The 17,899-nt window shown below is 35.3% G+C and overlaps 2 pseudogenes; both read left to right on the top strand.

Moving 5' to 3' along the window:
* LOC149167619 (serine/threonine-protein kinase PBL34-like) overlaps nt 1-12,380 on the top strand; it is a 36,221-nt pseudogene extending 23,841 nt beyond the window's left edge.
* Nucleotides 12,381-12,498: 118 nt separating this feature from the next.
* The window catches only part of LOC149167618 (E3 ubiquitin ligase PQT3-like), a 71,251-nt pseudogene continuing 65,850 nt past the window's right edge, over nt 12,499-17,899 (top strand).

The following is a 17,899-nucleotide window of genomic DNA, read 5'->3' as shown; positions in this document are numbered from 1 at the left end:
GCATTTCAGGGTCGAGAAAATGGTGGCCTTACAGGAGAAGTATTTCTATTAGCTGAATCTTTGATAGGATGTCGGGAAGTACATCAAATCTTGCACTACTTGCGCCATTGCCAAAACGACCATCAAGAAGCAAGGCCTATATACTCTATTGCCTACCCCTAGTCGACCTTGAGAATCCATCTCCATGGATTACATGTCGGTCCTTCCTTCTCCTAAGCATGGCAACGACTGCGTTTTTGTGGTCATCAAAAAATTCTCGAAGATTGCCATTATGGCTGCCTGGAAGAAGAATATCACAATGAAAGTCACTTCTACACTCTTCTTTGAACGAGTGTGGGTACACTTTTGGATACCACAGTCTATCATCTCAGATTGGGACAATAGATTCCTTAGTACATTTTGGTCTGGTCTCTGGTTGATGCTGGACACCAAACTCACTAAGTCCACAACTTTCCATCCCCAAACTGGTGGCTAGACAGAGGTCGTCAACAGGATGATCGTACACATTCTTTTCATGTACAACTCAAATCATCCACACACATGGGATAAGAGCCTCCCCTATGTCCATAACATCTATAACCAGTCTCTCCACAGCTCGACTGGCCACAACCCTTTTCAGGTGGGCTTGGGATTCTAGCCACTGTGTCCCATTGATGTGGCCACATGTGCCATTTGTAGCTACTCAGACAGATTTAGCTCATGTCTAGTCTAAAACCGATAAGGAAAACAACTTCATTGAGAACATGTAACATATCCGCCAGCAGGTCCATGACATTATGGAGAAATCAAATTTCAAGTACAAACAGTGACATGATCAACATCGTGTGCCACACAAGTTTCAGGTGGGCGACAAAGTCTGGTTGCATTTGTAAAAGGAACGCCTTACCAGAGCCTATTGGAAACTCAAACCACTCTGATATGGTCCTTACACCATTACTAAGGCTGTGGGAGAAAATTCATTTGAGCTTAGCATTCCCCCATTCCTTGGACTACACCTAGTGTTCAATGTGGACCACCTTCGACCATACTTCCCACCATTTCTAGACACATCAGACATTGTAGAACAGCTCTCACCTATAGATTTAAATCCAGATTGCATGGAACGAGCCACAACTGATAGGATCATGGACACATAGATCAAGTACACTCGCCAACAGAAGATCCAACTGTATCGAGTTGTCAAAGTAGGCCAACTATTTCACCAAGGCAAGTGGCTCACCAAGGACTAAGTTCAACAAAAGTTTCCTCATCTCATGGAGGAACTGAACACAATGGGGAGCATTTCTTCCTAAGGGGGAAGGAATGATCCAAGTGGATATTGGTGGCCATTTTCCAATTCCACTTGGACCCCCACCATTGTTCCTTTCATTTTTTTAGTTTCCTTAGTTGTAGCATAGTTTACTATTTTTAGCAGTTTTTTGGGTCCTAAACTTTCGGAGCCATTTTGATGCCCTAAACGATGTTTTTTTGGCAATCTATCGCTAGCGGGTTTTTGATAAAATTTCATTTTCTGTCATACTCCTTGTAGATATCTTTCTAATGGGGTATCTTGCGTGTCAAATGGAGATAATATGACCAATTCACGACCTCGGGAAGTTGGTTGTCTAACTAACCCTAACAGGGCCCATAAACTCTTGGTGTTACATCTCCTTGGGTTAGGGTTTTGGTTGTTTAGGGTTTGCTCTTATTTTTCAATAATAAAAGGCCCTTGAGCCTCATTGTAACACAGTTCAGAGGCATGTAGCCACCACATCTCTTCTTAAAGATAAGTTACCATCGCTCGAGCTAGTCTTATTTCCATTATGTTTGTAAGCATATTTCAATATTTGATATTAATGAAATGAAGTGTTATTTCTACTGCACCTTTGTATTTATGGTTATATATGCAATTTTTTGAATCCCTATTTAAATCTGGATCATCACGTGACTTAAATTTCATGTACATAATTAAGTGCTAACAAAGGCTCATAGTTGGGGATGTGGGCCACTCTCGGGAGCACATGATGACCACATAATCTTATTCCATACATACATCCAAACATAAATTCTCCATATTTTATAAATGGAACACCTTCCTTTTTGTGTGAGGACCATGCAAAACAGGGATATATTGATATCGGGGTATTCATAGGTCGTTACCTCTATCATTTCTAGTCCGAAAAAGATTAAGGGAACCTCTTCTTCTTCTTTTATGTAAGGATGTCTAATATTATTTCTATCCCTTTTGTTGAATATTTGATGTAGGTACAGAATGGGTGTGTTTTATCATTGCAAACACTGTGCCCATCAAATTTTCTATGATGCTGTAAAAAATTTTAGAGTGACAAGTCCTTTTCCCTTTTGGGGACACAATGACTCATTCATCAAGATAGTTGATCATACATCAAGTGTAAAACTTTCGATTCCATTCATATTTTTCGATCTGAATGTTAATATGATTCATAGTGAGACCAACTCCATGTTCCTCACATGTTGAAACAAAATTTGGAGTAAGCTTAGCCAACATAATCTATAAATCAACCAAGCTTGTGTTCTGAGGAATAACTCTACCATGAATTTCCATTATTCCCTCTGGAAGTTCATCTTGTTTGACAGGACTTGGATTTTCATCATCCTTTTTAAAGGAATCTTCAATTACAAGTTTATAAGTATCTTCATCTTTGTAAACTCCACATCAATTCCAAATTTATTTTAAAATCAAAGTTGGTTGGATATTTGTTAGTTGGATTTTCATTGAATTGATCAGTCAAACTAGGAATAGAGGTATAATTGCACATATGTTCCTCATGCCAGCCAGTGAAAACATCATTTATGAAATCTGAACTATACTTCTGTAATTGAGCAGAGACGTTCTCTTTTGTATAGCTAGGCTTCTCATCAATGTTCTTGGTGTATTTGTCATTGTCAAAGGTCAAACTTGTATTATCATACAATGAGTTTTGTAGGGAGGCTTCCTTGTCAGAACACATTTCCTTGTCATAATGATCATGATTTTCATACAAGGGAGGACCTTCAAATTGCACCATATATGACTTGAATATGTTGCTTTCCAATTTCAAGTAATCGTTACAATGCCTTCATCATTAAGGGAGTGAGAGAATGTTACTTGAAACTTAATATGCTTCTCCTATATCACCTTTTCCATTGTATCATAAATTAGGTAGTCAACACATACTTATCACTATTTTCAAATAGAACTAAGGTACCTATTGTGGGAGTAACATACTTGTGTTTTAGGGCGAGAAAGTGGCAAAGAATAGAGGAACATGACTTTAGTCTAATTTTGGGTGTGATTTGGACCAATAACATTCATCTCTAATATCCCATATTTCCACATCCATACAAAAAAAGAGGATGACTTGTAATGCATTGGTTTATCACAAAGACTTGGCCATTATCTTTGTGCAAACTACTTTTGTGTTGTCGTATTATTGTTGGATTTTATTTCTATTGTATTTTCAATTCCATACATGTAAAAAGCACCAAAATATAAGTTGAAACCCACAATTAAAAAAACAAAGCAAATAGTCAAATTGTTTGATGAAATGCCAAAACCAACAATTTTGCAAAAACAGTGAGAAGTTTCCAAACCTTGGAGGGATAAGGGTTGGTACACTACAACAATATGGGTGTCTCAAGTATTTTGGAGTGTTGAATCCTTTTATGCATTAAGAAACACATTATAAACAATGAAAAATCAAAATCTTGATCAAAATTCTATAGTTGAATTCCAACGAAAAAAGTTAAAACATAGAACAATTAGGCTTCACCATTATTAACCCATCCACTAGTGTCCATATGTGTAGTCCAGGCCACCATAATGGCATATCAAAAATGGATGGGTGAATTGAAGGAATTGGGTGGCTTTTTCAAAGTACTTGCATCTCAATCTTGGCATATAAACTGCATGAACTTTATTATGTGGTGCAACTTTCCACCTCATAGTGTGTTTCTCAAAATAATTTATAAAAAGGAACATCAAGTTCTGGAAATTTCTGACACTTACATAAATCATAAGATGTAGTGCTTTGTTACAAATTATGTGAAAGTCTTAACAACAAAGGAGAGAAAATATTTCAAAGTGATAGGTTCAAATTGAGGGATGATATGGAAGATGTGTCACTGGTTGTCATGGTCATGTATCTATTGCAAGTGAAAAAGTAAAGTGATTGATTGCTATGTTTGGTCTAATGGATGCATTAAAGCTTGGTGCTTTTTGAATGGTTGGTCTCCCCCTTCTTTGGCCTTTGTGAGTACAACTCTACTGTTTTAGATTCTTAAGATACTTGAATTTCCCAACAATTTTTCTTATGTCCCCTAATCAATCTATATTGATTATGTGGTCTATGAATTTGATTGTTCTCTGTTGGCCCTCTTAATCTAGATATCAAGAGGGGTATGGCATAGAGTAAGGGCAGAGCCTGGGTAGATTTGAAAGGTCCTATATAATAGCTTTTTGTGGGTGTAATGACACTCAATCAAGCTTCATAACATTCAATATGTTTCCTTCCAGCTAGATAGATAGTCCTATTTGAAAAGTCAGTTGAAAAGTGTTGAAAGGTCATCAAATAACATGGAGTTGGGGTTTATTTATTGTGGGAGAGGATTTACATGTTACCAAAGTGGAGGATATAAAAGACCACCCGATTGTGGAAAAATTATGTTGGTGTCGAATGTTAGATTTTACCATGGAACCTTAGGTGGACACTTAATAAAGCCCTAATTATGTTTACAGTTTGGAATTTCATCTTCTTTCATGAGACTAGATTTGATGAGTTTTAAAATGTAAAGAGCACATGGGATTTACTCTTTCCAATTTCTGGTATTGATAATGAATCCTTTTTTTGTGCCAAGCCATGGCACCCATTATTTTACACATGGGAGGAAACCCTCAACAATGATCCCATGTGGATTAATTTTCCCAACCTACCAATTGAATTTTGGATGGAAAATCGATTAGAGGCTAATGGAGAGACTTTTTGGACCTTCATTTATATAGATGGAAGCTATAGAAATAGTATGTTCCATTTGGTAACATGAGTACTTATGGAATTCGAACCTTGTCATGACCTATTTGAGTTGCTTGATCTAATTTTGGGATAAATTTCACTATATAAGCAACCCCTAGGTTATCTCAATTCATAATTCATATTCTCACAATGCCATCAAACTAGGCACAAAGTGGCAGATTTCATGCAGAATTTTAGCAAGAAATATTAAGGGTCATGAATCTCTGGGGTTAAGACTAGGTTGGTAGACACAAATACATGTGAGAGGTAAAAGCTCCACCAATTGCATCAATAGTGCACATATACAAAAGTCAACTCTAAAAATGTTCAATTCTTGGTTCCCATGGATTCTATAATGGAAGTAATGTTTTGATATATTTCCATTGGCGCTACTTAATCCATGTGTTCTTGAATTCCATTAATGTGCTATGATCTGTCTCAGCCCAACCCGTTTATCTTTTCTTAATATAAATGAGTTCATCTGTCTCACAAATTCTATTTATAAGTTGGTGCCCACCTTTTCTTAAATATTTATACTACCTACTTCCCCAAAAGCTCTCGTAACAATTTCTAAAATTGGGCTTGTGAAGATTTACAACTTTTGAACTTGTGTTGTGGAGATCCCAGCCATAGCTGCACTAGAGTGAATGTCGCAACATATATTTTTGAGGTGAGAATCCATCATGGATTTGGTCTTCCTTATTTTATGCAGTTGGATTGGGACATATGCACGAGACTGAATTAGATTATTACATCTTTTTAGGAAAAGAATGTAGGAGTTTTTGTTATGCATCCAAAAGATTTTTTTTATTTTATTTTATTTTTATTTTTATTTATTTATTAGTTATTTATTATTTTATTTTATTTATTTATTTTATTTTATTTTTATTTATTTATTTATTTTTTTTGGAGTTGAAGGTGTATCTTTCCCTAGGTGGATGGTTTTATGACATTGAAACAATTAGTGCAAAATAAATTTATTGTGTTTTTAGTTGCAAGGATTACCCATATTGAAGAATTTCAATAGTTTTGAGGACATTTCCTTGTAAACTTTGTAATCATATTGGATAGCATAGGCTGTAGGGTTGAATGATTTTCCATAACTTCTTCCTATATAATTGTGGACATGGTAGCTTTACTGAATTGAATGAATAGAGGTTAAATTTAAATAACAGGTTTTGAGGAAATACTCCAATTATAGGTTTAAATAATTTAGTATAATTTAGTTCACATCGAGTCTTCATTTTTGGATTCTTTGCACCTTGTTGGATTTCGATAAACTTTTGTGTAGTAGTAGTTTTTTAGTAGTTTGGTTGAATTTATATTGCTTATTTTATCTGCAACATGGATGCTTTGTTCTAAAGAAATGAGGAAGTTTTTATTATTGTTTACATAGAGCTTATTTGGCAACATGGATAATCCTTGTGCCAAACACACTCTCCCAAAATCCACAATCCCTAAATGGATATTTTTGGTTTCCATCCACTCTATTTTATACATTTCCAATCTGATCCATCTATTTCCCTATAAAACCAACCTTTTCAATCTCTGGTCGGCAGAACTATTGCTTCTGCTAACCAAACCAGTCCTTCCTGGACCCACAACTCTATAAAATCCATTGTGATATTATGCACTTTGTCTATAATAAAAATACCCTGTATACTATGAACTCAATTTATCTTGGTCAAAATCCTCTCTAATTTGACGTTCATTTTTTTTTCAATGCACCTAATGCCTTGCTTCCATCTCTGCCAAATGTTGTAGTGTTTTTGAATTATGATGGAGGTGTTCCCTAAACTTTATTGAGTTTCCAAGGTCAATGGCCACTCCATTCATGTTATGAAATTCTTTTCTGATACCTGTAAATTTGATTCTGCACTCTCTCTCATCTCCTGTGTAACTATAAATTTTCTTTTCCTGGTTCTGAAGCTACCTGTATTCATCATCATAAACTTCATACTAGAAGAATGACTGGCTTTTTTCCTAGCCTTTTTGTGCCACCCAAATTCTTCCATTCCATCTTAAGACTATTCTTTGCTTCTTGCCTTTGTATTCTTAGCTTCTCAGTATAGGGTTGGTCCATGCCTGCTACCTGCACTCTCTAGATTGCTCAAAAGGAAATTTGAGTAGAATCTCTATTTAATTTTAATTTTTAATTGTAAACTCAGTAGTTTCCTTAAAAGGTGTCTCATCATCCTTATTCTCACATTATTGTCCCACCAAGGAAATCCATAAATTTTAATGATGGTAAGATTCACCCTTATGTCCATATACTCACTACATGCCAAAACTATAATTTAATGGTCCTAGGCTTGCAATCAGGGTTCTTAGTGCCATCCTGAAGTGGGACAACCTTAACCTTTTAAGGTATATAATCTGATCCCTCAATTAACCATTTTGTCAACGAATGTTTTAGTTTCCTTTTTATATGTTCACAATAAACCTGACTTCTAGAAAGAGTAAAATGTAACCTTTGCATTACTCTGAAAAATCCTGCAGCTTCCTAATTTGTTGTGAGTTCTATATCTAAGCTTGATGGTGAATAAAAAATGCCAAATGTCAATGGTTTGTTTATTTTCAGATTTTTTCACATAGATAAATCCCTTAAAACATCGTCTTCATTGTTAGTAGCAAGACCAATCTTGAAGGCAAAGGTGATAACCAATCATCCCTCATTAACTTCTATTACTGACAGCCCCATCAAATTATAAACTAGCCCACTCTTCCAGAATCAGATATAAAGTAACGATCTTCCTAATGTGATCACCCATTAGCCTGCAGAGATCTGAAATGTGCATGTTGTCATGTATTTACTTTTTAGTGACAATATTTTAGTGTTCATTCTTAGGCTTAAGTAGTTGGATTGTTTCTTTAGTGCTACTTTCTCTTTTGGATGAACTGTGATGGACATGCCTACCTTTTCTTTAATATAGACTGTAGACTTTGCTAAAAGTGTACTAGGTTTTCATTCAAAACAACCAATAGAAAACTCAATACATCTTTCCACAGTATTATGAAGTCATGGATCTAATTTTTATATTTTTCTTGACTGCATACCCCACATCTTTTAGGGATCTCTTAAATTTAGATGTAGGGATTATTATGTTGTTTAAATATTATACTAACAAAAATTCTTTGCAGATGTTTAATGTAGTCTAGTATTACCTTTGTGCATGCAGAAGGGTCCCTGCCCATGCCATGGTCTATCAGGATGAAAATTGCATTGGGTGCAGTCAAGGGTATGGCATTTCTTCATGGAGGAGTTGAAAGGCATGTGATTTATCAGGATTTTAAGACGTCCAACATCCTATTGGATTCGGTTTGTCCATTTAACCCCAAATAATTTAAATTACTAAGCATTTCCACAATATGAATTATAAGTCTTTGGTTACTAAGAGACTATGAACTGTAATGAGTTCTTTGTATGACTGAAGGTCTATGTACCTCATGCAAGAATACAATGCTAAACTTTCTGACTTTGGTCTAGAAAAATATGGACCTGAAGGAGACAAAACTCATTTTTCTACTCAAGTCATGGGAACTTATGACTATGCAGCTCCTGAGTATGTAATGACTGGTGAGCATTCTTGATAGCTTATAACTTATAAGTTCCAAGTTAACTTGTGTTCAATCTCATTAGCTCTAAAAACTATTAGAAATTGTCTGCATAATTTCACTTGATTTATTCTCATGATAGGTTATCCTGAGTATGCATCCTATTGAGGGTGGAAAGTGATGTGTATTTCTCCAAGGCCTAGACAAACTAGGGTGAAAAAACCAAATTGTTTAAAAACCTTGAATATAAAATTTTAGCTTCATGATGATTGTATTAAGATTATAGTTAAAATATATCTGATGCATTGGTGAAGCTGGTACATTGAGTATAGCAACTAATAATATATGTTCATAAATAAATAAATTAATAATGTATTTATAGGTTCAACTTGAAAGGATCTGGTTTGTTGGGTCACAGTATGGACACTACTGATTCTTTGGGGTTCATTTGACAGAGATATTAAAAAAAATTAATACTCACCCTACTTATTGCTAATTTTATCATGTAATGATGCCAGTACAGGGTTCCTAGCCATGAATTTAGAGGGGTTTTATTTACAGCAGTTCTGAAGTATGTGGTTGAAAGTAATGGGAACATCTTATATGTTTCATCAGTGTGTTGTGTAAACCTATGAATTCAGTAGTGGATTATGCAGTGATAGGAATAAGAAAGATATGGAAATGGAACAATAAAGGAAATTAGGCAGCAAGGAAACTTGATGCAAGAAGATACTAGGATGTTGAACATGGCACAATTATGGAACCATGGGCATATTGTGTGGGTCACTAGATGCAATAGCAGGAGAAGATTATAATTCAATTTTAGATCTACGACAGAGACCTGAGATATTTTCATAGGTTGCTAGCTGCAATTATTGATAATGGGTAAGTGGGTCTTATATGATGCAATGAGTAACTGAGAAAAACTAAATTAAACTAGTTGTAGACTCTCCCCTATGAATTCTCCAAACATGTAGTTATTCTTTAAAGTTTTCTCCATAATCTGCATGTTCCTTTGAGAAGAAATTCAAGCCAAATCATATTTTGGGGTCCCTAGGATGCATTTCATAGTGGAAACTTTGCAATTATATTCCCTATTCCCTTGACAGTCACAATGGCTCCCATCCATCATTGCCGTGTATGGGTTCTCCAGGACATTGGTTCAGAGATGTCTAGTGGGACATCTAGAAAACTATTGAACTAAGGTGATCTTTGGGACCCTAGTGGAGAGCCAATTCCTACACTTTTCCTGGTACTATTTCACTTCTCAGCCTATCCCCTATTAAGGTCAACAATCACTTGAAGCTCTAGATTGTGCAGAGTGAGTAGGTGAGTACCCTTCAAGAGGCATTCTGCTCATGGTACATGGCACATTGGTCTTCATTGCCATAATAAGCACAATTATATAAGATAATTAGAGTGTTGAGGAGTCAATAGTCCAAATGCACTTTGGATTAAAAACTCTACAGACATGTTGCCTAGAAAAAGATTGAGAATAGTGAATAACATATGAATTTTTTACTGCAAAGACTTAAGCTGAATTTTCTAGAAAATCTTGAACCTTTTAATAAAATTTCAAGTCTAGTCAATGCACATTGATTGTTGGAAAAAACCAACCCTTTTCTAATGGCATGAAAGAAATTTGCAAACCTGAATTCAGTCATTTTTTATCAGTGGTAATTCTCAAGATTCCTTGGCAGAGGTTGATGACATTTATCAAGGTACAAACCATGGCCTCCCAACATAGGAAACAAGGTAACCCTCCCTTTCTCAAGTGTGGACCACGTTCACCACCCAAAAAGTCTTCTAAACTGATTTATATCCTTTGCCTATAGCTTGTCTAGGAAGGGGAAAATTTTGGAGAATAGTCTGAGAATATTCTATGTGATGTTTACAGTTTTATGTTCAAAAGGAGGAAGAAAGTGGTTTAGTTCTTAATAAATTGGTGTACTTTATAGAGATATGGGTGTCTGAATGGTACTTGAGAGTTTTCTAGTGGTCAAATTATCAAGAGTCCAACTCACTATTTCTATCTTCCTTTTTAGAAACTTCAAAATATATAACTATTGAAGAAATGCACTTTTAGAGACTGGGAACAAAGAGTAAGTTTTTCTTATTGCAAATAATATTTTCAAAGAAATATGCATGTATGGGGTGGGAAGTTTCCCCATATGAGAAAATGGTTGTATGTAGCATCATGTAAAAAAAGGATACCCCTAAGGAAAAACTATTGGTTTCATGAAATAGCCATGGTCCTTAAGCTAGGATTGCTTTTGTTATGCTTTGCCCAAAAGAAGAAGTGAAGAATTACATTGTGGTCTTATTGTCAATTGATCTACTGTCATTGAGGAACTCAACTCTTAGCTGTCATTGTGGAACTAAACTCTTAGATGTTTATTAGATGATCTGCAGTCTTTTAGAGCTAGTGATTTTAGCACTAATTCTTCCCTATAAGGTCATCATCCATCATATGTTGTAATATACCATGCCTTGAGAGTTGTGGTTCTCAATAGCAGTTTTAGCATGGGAGGAAAAGAAATTAACTAGGTTTTGTGTGAAGAAAACCTTAAGCAATTATAACCCTTTTCTGAGCATTCCCAATAATTTATAAAATATTGTCTTCCAGTGGAAACCTGAAGGTTGTTTTTTTTGTCTAATTGTGATTGTTGACCTTGAAATAGTATGGATGACAGGTGCAACTTGCAAGAGGAAATATGAAGTCTAGATTTGAGAATTTGCTGAATGTTAATTTTCAATTAGAACATGTAAAAGTATTTATAATTTTGTATGTTAAATGTATGTTGTAGATTACATATAGTTACAAGCTAAGAATAAAGGCAGTTAAAATAAATGATTCTTACTGGACTGTGCTATATGAGGAGAATGCATGTTTTCATATCATATGGTTCTGAAATTCAATTATCTCTTTATCCAAGGCCTCTGTAGGCATCCATGCAAAGATTAGTTTAGAGGATGGTTAATATTAAATAATCTTGCCAAAATTCATTTTCATTTACGTTGACTGCTTTTAATATGCCCCTGTTAAGGGTTTTTATTTTTCTCATGGTAAGCTTCAGTTCACCAAATGCATGAAACTGGAAGCATATGTTGGATTCCTTTTTTTTCACATTGATTAATTTTTGATGTTTGAGATTCTCTCATAGTAGTGAATCTTTCCAAGCAATGCATAGATTGAAGATAGTCAGCTATGCCTATAAAATAGCTAATTAGTATAAATATTACTTTGATTATAGCAATCCAAAGTGTAAAACCATTGATATTCCTCCTTTTTCAAGACATTTGACATTGAGGAGTGATGTCTATAGCTTTGGTGTTGTTCTACTTGAAATGTTAACTAGTCGAAGGTCCATGGAAAAAAACAGGCCTGGTGGGGAGCACAATCTGGTGGAGTGGGCTAGCCCTTACCTTGGCGAGAAAATAAGGTTATATCATCTTATAGACCCTCGTTTGGAGGGTAAATTTTCCATTAAAGGAGCACAAAAGGCCACCCAATTGGCTTGCCATTGCCTCAGTCGAGATCCAAAAGCTAGGCCTTTGATGAGTGAGGTTGTTGAGGCACTCAGACCTTTGTTGAATTTGAAAGACATGGAAAGCTCATCCTTTCACTATCAAGAATTGCAAGTATAACATTCAAGTCATCAACAACAATTGGAAAATGGAAATGAACAGTTGAAAAATGGTGCATATCTAAATGGGCAATTATCTTCAAAGAATGGATGCCCATGAGTTGTCACTAATATTTCTCACGCTTCACCATATCGTCAATATCCAAGGAAAAATGGTAAAATATCATAGGTGATTGGATCTCTTTTCCATCATTTATTTCTTTTTTAATTTGTACACTTGTCACTAAAGCTGCTCAGTTTCAGTCCTTCACAACTTACCAAGGGGAAGCAGTGTGAACTTCTGAAGCATGGGTGTGTTATCTGTACAAGGCTTGAACATTTTAAGAAGCCAATTATGGAATCTTGTAGAGTAATTTCAACTACTCGCGAGTTGAAAGTACAAGTACAAGTTCAAAATATTGGTAGAAACTTGAAATGTTTGAACTTTGAAGTGCATGTTATGTCTGGTTAATTCTTATAATAATAGAGAAATTAGAGAATCCAATCCAAATAAATGGTTTGTCCACATCTGAATTTCATCAAAATTTTCAAATAGAAAGATGGCCAAAACTTGTTTCATTGTAGTTATGGTCATAGTTGACCAACACTATAGAAACCCATGAATGATGACTCTTTGGTTAATTTTCCTTTTGTATTATAACTGGTAGAGATGACGAAGATATAAATTTTACTTTCACCTTGGCAGAGCTAGCTCAGATTTGGATGGATGGTTTATGTCTAAAGGAATTTTATGATGGATTGATAATGCAGGGCATGGAATGGGGAAAACAACACCACAAGGCATGTCTATCATAGATGTAAAGTTCAGGTATGTTCAACTTTATCATGTCTCATAACTTTGCAATCAAACTGTTCATTGAGAGCATGGCTAATTGGTTTGACATGGATTCTCACCATGTTCTTTATTTTCTCTAGGACATTTCATCCAACATTTTCCAACAAACATGGATCCCAATTTTGACCTCAAAAGGGTGAAGCCACCAACTAGCATTCCCAAATCAATGCATGTTGCTACTCTCAATGGCTCTTATGCATTGCCAAGTGGGGCAGTTGCAGTTTTGAGGCCTAACGAGTAAGTCCTTTAAACCAAACCTCTATTAATTGGAAACTCCATAAAGGAAAATGTAAAGTGCCAGGTGCAATTGGCTATGCATTGTTTCTCAGTTATTAGCTGCTGATAAAAATAATTTCTCATGTAGAGCTACTTTTGACAAGGAAGTTGAGGGGTTCCCATCTAACTGTTTCGTTGGTGAACTGCCACCTAAATTGCATTTCCCTTTATGCAAGGAAGTAATGAAAGATGTTGTACTGACCAACAAATGTTGTTTCAATAGCTACTGTGACAAATGTAAGATAGACCAGAGAATAAATTACAGATACATTGAGATCTTACTTCCTTGTCTAGCTTGTGTGATTAATGGCATTATGTTTTTTCTTAGAACATGTTGATAGATGAGTGTTTAAACTTCTGAAATCCTTTCCATTTTTTTTAGGCATTAGGGACCATATCATATCAAATTCCAGATGTGTATATGGAGAAACAAACATTCTTGCAGATGATCTCTTGCCAAATAAGACTCTTCGTGATACCATAAATCGAATTTTGGAGACCAACACCAGCAGTGCAAAAAATGTTGGCAACTTTCTACAAGTTCAAGGTATATTAATTAGCCAAAAAAGTATGCATGAGAACAAGTTGATATTAGTTGTCTACTTATGGGTATCTGATGGGCCAAGTGTTTTCTGTTGCAGATATGGAGTCAGCCAAGTGTCCCAGGTCCAAAGTCCCATCTCCTTCTCTTTCAGGATGTGCAAAGGAGGCACACACAACTCCAAGATTTGACATGCCAAATGTGAAGGAAATTATCACTGAAATGAAGCCACCTGTTAACCAACCACAACAATCATCAGAGAAAAACCGCTCTACAAAGACCACTTCGCCACTTGAGGTGACACATGAGTCTATGAGCACAAAAGGGCCTTTGTCACAGGAGAGTACCCCAACGGTTGAGGAAGAAGTTCAACAAAAGTTTCCTGTTGGTGAGCTAGGTACTTATTACTTGTCAGGTTTATTGGGGTGGTTCTTTTGGATTTGTGGCTTTCTAGATTTCTTCTATCCACAATAAGTAGGTATTTATCTATAGTAGTGTTGCTCATGCACTTCAATCTTTGTTTGTTTTCAGCAATAAATAAGTAGAAGAAGCAACCTCGACAAGTTTCTACTAGTAAGTCATCTTTATATTACTTTTCACTTGGGAAACTGATGTTTTGGAAAGTGTAATTGGATTTTTATTACCTTTGTATTCTCCATTATCACTATAATTCCCTTTCTTAATTACAAGAAGATGAATATATTTGGAACTGATGCACGTTGGGATCTTTATCATGGATAGAGCCAATGAGATGCAGTCGAGAGCATCATAGGATTTTGGAGCTAAAGAGTGTATAGTACTGTATGTTTCACCTACTGCATATAATGCTTGTTGGCCTAGTGCACAGTGGGGATCAGATGCTTACATGGCTTGTAATGGTGGTATCCCATACATGGGTTATGGACCAAGTCCTTTTGACATGCCATTTAATGGAAAAATTATGCCAACAAATATGTAGGGAACACATGGATATATGCTAGGATTTGTCCCTCTTGTTCAAAGGGAAGGTGTTTTATCTATTCATATATTTAACCATGTATCAAATGAGATTTTTTAATGTATGATCATAACTAAGAAATCTGACCAAGTCTTCTAAGTATCCCTGAGTTTGACTGGTTGAGTTAAGTGTAATGATCAGGAGACCTGGTCAAACTCACTATAACTTGGTCAGTTTGAAGACATTGTTGAACTAATCACTCTCATCTTAAATCAACGAGTTTTACTAGTATTAGGCAGTCTTGGAAGACTTGGCCATACTTTGAGTTGTGCAAGATTTAGTCAAGTTTGACCTGTAAAATAAAAACCTATACATGCCCAAACCAAGAATAAAAAACACATTCCTAAATTTATTTTTGAAGCCAAATTTTACACTGAGTTTGTTTGCTGAATATCTATGATTCTGAGTCAAAGTATTACTCTTAACTTTGTGGAGTCATTTCAATTTTGTACTAACTGAGAAAATTTGCAAATTTCAGAGAATATATGGATTATGGTATGGGTAATTACAACTCTACTCCAATTTTGAGTAGAGAGGAGTTTGAAGCTATGCAAGCAGAGTAGAGGAGAAAAAAACTAGAATATGAACAATGGAACAGTAGCAAGTAAGAAACCTTTAACTTTTAGAAAATAAATGCATATTTTAGGTGTTTTGAGGAACCTAAGTTATGCATTTCAGATTTTTCCTTTATCAGATTAAAGGAAATAGTTTTAGGGTTGACAGTGGTTGAGAATTTTGTTCCCAAACTTTTCCATCCAAGTAGCATAATTGTGCAGATTGGATACAAATTTATCTCCTCAAACCTAACCTAACCTTACAAATGCTAGAAACCTTAGTTAACTTAGCTCATGCACATGGAGATCCCGCCTTCGAAGATGAAATTAAAAGTATTGAAGACATCTTCTCCAACCTTTTTGTGTGTGTGAAGATTGATTTAAAATCATGTTTTCCCAATGTTATAAAATCCAAATGCTGCAGATGGTACTATAAAATTAAGTACCTTTGTCAGAATTTCAAATACCTCAAACAAACAACATTTTTGTTTGTTGTTGAGGAGAGTGAAATTACATTTCATATTGTGGCAGGTGCTAGGCAATGAATGTTTTCTATTGCTTTAATTACCAAAATTTTTTCCCGCCACCGAGGAATTAACCCATTCTTATGTATCACCATTGAGTTGTAATTATAATCACAATAGAGTTATTTAGATAACTAATCCAAGTAAAAATCTTTAATGTATTTGTGTTTCATCAATAATTCCATGTAAAGCCCTTTCTTTTTGGCTTAATACATTATACATTATGGCTTTCTTGATTGATTTTCTTCTCCTTCTCTTGATCTTCTCTAATGCTGATTTATCTTGTTCTTATCTAAAACTCTAATACTAATTAACAATAGATAAATAAAGCTTGGAGGAATGGGGGTGGGTTAGGCTGAAGATTGGAGCTATTGAATAATAGATTAATAATTTAAAGTTGAATCTATATTTATTTTTTTTTTTTTTTTTACAATTTTAGAGTTGAAGAGTATAATAACATTCAAGGTTTTTGAGGTGGTTGGGTGTGGTGAAGTAAAATTATAAGTGCAGACACAAACGAATTCCTCTAGCCCGATAATGGGTCTAGCCACAACAGATACATTGTATGGAAGATTTCCTTAGGTTAAAATCAATCAAGAGGACCTACCTCTTGGTCACTTATCCTTATTGATGATTTCCTCGCTTGTTCATCCCAGCAGTCTGTCACTTCCTTCTTCAAGCTCCTGAAACAAGTAAACAACAACAGCACACAAACATAATAATAGCCAAATTTCAATTCAACCGACTTAACAAGTCAAGAAACATTAAGACATGGGTATGTAATATTACAAAACATGTAGTAAATCAATTGATAGTTGCATATATTAATATTAAAGAGAGATTACAACCATTTGTCTTGACTTTGTAGTCTTCCTATGATAAGACCAGGTTCCCACACACTTCTGCTAGCACTCCATGACAGCTTCAAACAAAAATAGTTTAAAGGATCTTCCCTTTAGGCTTCACTCCAAACCAAACACACTTATCCCTCACACAACTATATAGCTACAACTAGTAATACTTGCTTGTCTAACCCAAAATAGTATACTCACACTCAGCTAAAACTATCAACTGTGACTATAACATGCACACTCTAGTTTGTACTTGGGAAGAAGGGAGGTTTATATAGGAAATATGGATGGGAGATGGATCCTCTTCTTATGGGAGGACTTATCCCTTGAGGTAATTCCATCATTATAGGGGAAAGGATCCCAAACTGTCATCCTCAACCCTATCTGGCCAAACCATTTACCAAACTTCTGTTATAGAGCTTCTAGAGCTGGAAGATTTAGCTCTAATTTAAAAAAAATTCCATAATAGGACCAACATGACTGGAACAAAACTCAGTCACTCCGGTTGGCACAAGGAGTAGTGCTAATCTCTACACATCGGTGTGGGGGAGACAAAGGCCATTAGCGTCGATCTTGTAAACTGGGCAAAATAGAAGTTTCAGGGAAAATGGTGCAAAAGGGAAATGATATGCTCATGAAGAGGGACATAATGGGGGTTTCTTCATGAGGGAAAAGCATGTGGGGTTCACCATAGAGGTCCTCCAGGATCAAGGAACAGGGAGTATAGGGATAGTGACAAAATTTTGTCTAACATTGGTCCATTTAAAGTTTCTACGGTTCTCATGTACAACGATTTGTAATTTGGATCTTAGGGATCTTCTCATATTAAATATGGTGATTTTTTTTCTAAATGAAATGGTGGTATTGATCACCCTTTCCTGGTTGGCTGACTGATTAGAAATAAAAATAACATATGCAATTAGTAGTTTTAAAGCTTTATATTTTCTTATAAAGCATTAGATGCAATTAGTAGTTTTAAATTAATGATCTTTTTAGGTCAGATTGGAAGATAACAAGGCTCACTTAAAGGGGGCTTAGATCATTTGAAAGAGAATGAGAATTGTGTTTGAATGTGCTATATACTCCTATGTCTCTACTAAGTTGTACATC

Source organism: Pinus tabuliformis, chromosome 5_1, assembly GCF_031772625.1.
Source record: "Pinus tabuliformis cultivar Carrire ecotype Pingquan chromosome 5_1, CPIR1, whole genome shotgun sequence".
In the NCBI taxonomy this organism is placed as follows: Eukaryota; Viridiplantae; Streptophyta; class Pinopsida; order Pinales; family Pinaceae; genus Pinus; species Pinus tabuliformis.
Note: the sequence above shows the minus strand (reverse complement) of the source record. Positions and strands in the feature narration are given on the sequence as shown.